The 4239-nt window shown below is 44.5% G+C and overlaps 1 pseudogene; it reads right to left on the reverse strand.

Annotated features, from left to right (window-relative positions):
• Window positions 1-220: 220 nt before the first annotated feature.
• On the reverse strand, window positions 221-745 carry LOC122198405 (annotated as a pseudogene).
• Window positions 746-4239: the final 3494 nt, after the last annotated feature.

Raw genomic sequence — 4239 nt, forward strand, 5'->3', positions numbered from 1 at the left:
ACAGTCATGCCTTTTAGTTCTTGTAATTGAATATTTACAGACACTATTTTGCTTTTTTTTTGGCTACAAAAAGCTTTATTGTTTCTATTTGGTCCAAGGCTTGGGAGAGGGCTCCAGGGTGGCTAAAAAGCTGCCTAGTGGCTGCAAGAAGTTCAGGCACAAGCCCTGGCCCAGGCGATGCTAGAGGGGCCCCTCAAAGGCTGTTGGGCTTCAAGGGCTCCTACTGATGCTTGAAGGTGAGCCTCTGGAAGGGACACTCAACCAGCCCAGTCTGGGGGCCAGTCAGCTTACAGATGAGAGTCAGGTGGTCGCCATCTTCTTGATGAGTTTCACCTCCTCATCCAGGAAGTGGTTGTCCAGAAAGTCAGAGACGGAGGCCTGTGCAGGCAGAAGCCAGGGCGTGCAGATCCAAAAGGGCCTGGTTCAGGTTCTTCTCCATAACCAGGGTGGCTTCCATGGCATCCAAGGCTTTACCCCACTCATCCTGGGACGCTTCTGCCCATCCTGGAAGAGGGCATGGCCACCACACTGGTTTTGCATCTTCAAGTGGGCTCAGGACCCTCCTAAGGCTTCTCCTAAGGCAGCTTGTGGAAGAAGTGGCCCAGCCCTCCAGAGCCACATGGTCGTGGTGGAAATAGAAGCCCAGAGAGAGGTAGGTGTAGGAGGTCCGCAGATGCATGTCGGTCAGGTGTCTGATGGCAGCCTCCACCTCGGTGGAATGATTCTGATGAATCTGGGTGCTCATGGTTGATCGGTAATAAGGAGCTAAGCTCAAAATAGGGTGTTGGCTGGTCCTGGAGGCAAAGGGTGGCTGAGAAGATGGCTCTGAAGGTTGTGACTGAAAAAATGTTTAGAGGGTGGTCGCAGGCTGGTAGAAGGGGTGTCCCTGGGTCTGTTCCGTCCAAACCCTATTGAAGCAAGAGACATTTGCAGGACCAGGGGCGCACTTCCTGCAGAAACCATATTGCTTTAAGAGGCCACGACGTTAAAATGTCTTCTGGAAAATTATGCAGACCAAATATTCTGATTGTTGGTCTGGGTTAATTAAGGGCAACATATCGGTTATCATATTTCAGCCTCTCCATCTTAGCAATAAAATTTTTAAAAAATTTTTATTTTTTGAGAGACAGAGAGAGAGTGAGTGAGAGAGCACGAGTGTGGGACAGAGTGCGAGTCGGGGAGTGGCAGAGAGAGAGAGAGAGACACACAGAATCTGAAGTAGGCTCCAGGCTCCCAGCTGTCAGCACAGAGCCCGACGTGGGGCTCAAACCCACAGACTGCCGGATCATGACCTGAGCAAAGTCAGATGCCTAACTGACTGAGCCACCCAGTCACCCCTTGCCTCTCCATCTGAATAAGTAGATATTCTTTTTGCTTGCTTGCACATGATAACTTTATGTACACCATATGTTTCTTCTGATTCTTAGCCTGATGGCAGAATGATTCTTTGGGCACAGTGTAATATGACCTTGAATTTTAATAAGATTCATTTTGTTTTTCAGTAAATACATATAGAATTGTATGTTTCAACAAGATTAACATTTTTCTTTTTTTTTAAAAGTTTATTTATTTTTGAAACAGAGAGAGACAGAGCATGAATGGGGGAGGGGCAGAGAGAGAGGGAGACACAGAATCGGAAGCAGGCTCCAGGCTCCGAGCTATCAGTCCAGAGCCCGATGCGGGGCTCGAACTCACAGACCGCGAGATCGTGACCTGAGCTGAAGTTGGACGCTTAACCAACCGAGCCACCCAGGCGCCCCAAGATTAACATTTTTCAAAAAGGAGATTTTAGAGAAAGAGGTTTTGGTGTGAGTTAATTATGGGACTTAACAAGGAAAATCAATCAACCTGCCATGCAATACTGAATTAACCAAATGGCATGCATGCACTTGTAATCTAACAAGTTACTTTGTATACCTGTCGTAGGATGAGAGTCCACAGTTATCTTATTTAGATCTCACAGTGTGAACACATGTACTAACATAGGTTTAGAAACTCCATACTAGAAGACAAAAGAGTGGATTCTCCCAGCAAGCAAGAACATTTTGGCATTCTGTACTGGCCTCCCGTGTATCCCCGGGTACTACGCTTCTCTGCGGCGTGGATTGGCTTGGCTGCCCAAACTTCTAAGGAGAGACATCCCTTTTATTCTTGCCTATAGTCTGTTTCAGTGGTTCTCAAACTTCAGTGAGTATAAGAATTAGTCTACAGGGCTGTATAGATAAAGCCATGGATCTCATGCTTGACTTGCAAAGTGAGACCATTCTGAAGGTACTTTAGACTTTAATTTTTGCCTTTGGTGAAGATTTTAGAACTTCATATGGGCTCTTGGAACCTTGGGGCTATGATTCCAAGTCTGATTTTGGGAGGCATTTCAGCACCTGCCTCTGAATAGAAGAGGGGCTGAAGTTAGAGACAGCAGGGAGGCACAGTGCTGTGAAATCGATTAAATAATTAGAAGGGAATGAACACCCTGTGGTCATGTGTGTGGTAAAGAGATTCCGGAATAGCAGAACAGCAGATATTAATTGTCACATGCCAGTGCAAGAACAGAGGCGGACCTAGGACATATGCAACGAGATTCCTTTCCACAGGAAGGACCGGGATTGTCACCTAGTACCTAGTACAAGCAAAGGCCTGTCTATGGTAGTTTCAGTAGAGAGAAGTACTGGGAGTACAGCTCATGTGCCCACAATAATGCCACAGGCAAGGTGTGCCCCAGCACTGACCTTCTAGAGTCACATCAGCACCTGCCATTTTAAAATAGATTCATTAAATTGAAGTTTTGTAGCCTTTTAAAAAATCACCTCGATTACATTTATTTTAAATGTTATTGTAGTTTTATAGTGGCAGAAGTATTCTTTTTTTTTTTAATTTAAGTTTGTTTATTTTTGAGAGAGAGACAGAGAGAGTGAGTGGGGGAGGGGCAGAGAGAGAGAATCCCAAGCAGGCTCTGCACTGTCAGCACAGAGCCCCGATGTGGGGCTCAAACTCACAAACTGTGAGATCACGACCTGAGCCAAAATCAAGAGTCAGACACTTAAGTCTGAACCACCCAGGTGCCCCAAAGAAATATCACAGTTTAAACAAGTTACTCAGACAAGGGATGTGATGCATTTGGTGTTAAATAGAAGTCACTCCAGAAATTTATCTACTTCCAGTTCCTTCTCAAACACTCACTGGGCACTTGGGTCTAAAGGTGAGTAGGTGGTAAATGGGGGAAAATTTTTCCTTTAAAAGAGTCAGTGTCTTGCTCAGCTTAGTGGAATGTTGCCGTTTACTATTCCTAAGAACAATGAGAAAGCATGACAGGTCCTTCATAGCTGCCACGTGAAAATGTTAAGAAGTCCTTGTTCATTCTATAGTTAACACAGTGCTAAGTTGTAAAAATATCAGATCCTAAAGACATTGTGGTTTATATACACAATGGAGTACTACGTGGCAATGAGAAAGAATGAAATATGGCCTTTTGTAGTAACGTGGATGGAACTGGAGAGTGTGATGCTAAGTGAAATAAGCCATACAGAGAAAGACAGATACCATATGTTTTCACTCTTATGTGGATCCTGAGAAAATTAACAGAAACCCATGGGGGAGGGGAAGGAAAAAAAAGAAAAAAAGGTTAGAGTGGGAGAGAGAGCCAAAGCATAAGAGACTCTTAAAAACTGAGAACAAACTGAGGGTTGGTGGGGGGTGGGAGGGAGGGGAGGGTAGGTGATGGGCATGGAAGAGGGCATCTTTTGGGATGAGCACTGGGTGTTGTATGGAAACTAATTTGACAATAAATTTCATATAATAAAAAAAAAATCAGATCCTGAAGTTTCTGCATGTTGTTGTGCACTTAACATAATCCATATTAAATACTTGATAAAATCCAGTTAGTAAAAAAACTACACGTAAAATGAATTTAGCAGAAAAGCCTCTTAAAAAAACAGCCACCAAGGTAAGACTTGGTAAAAAAATGAAACAAAACAAACAAAACCCTGAAGACTGTTGTCAGTGCAAACCTTGACTTTCAGGCTGAAATCCCCTTGCTAAGTGTAAAGGAAGAAGCTACCATAGGGGCCTTCAACTTTGTGGTCCTTTTCTTAAAAAAAATTTTTTTTTTAAAGTTTATTTTTCAGAGAGAGAGAGAGAGCGGGAGCGTGGGCAGGGGAGGGGCAGAGAGAGAGGGAGACACAGTCCAAAGCAGGCTCCAGGCTCTGAGCCATCAGCATAGAGCCCCACGCAAGGCTTGAG

The sequence above is a fragment of the Panthera leo genome, chromosome C2, assembly GCF_018350215.1.
Source record: "Panthera leo isolate Ple1 chromosome C2, P.leo_Ple1_pat1.1, whole genome shotgun sequence".
Classification (NCBI taxonomy): domain Eukaryota; kingdom Metazoa; phylum Chordata; class Mammalia; order Carnivora; family Felidae; genus Panthera; species Panthera leo.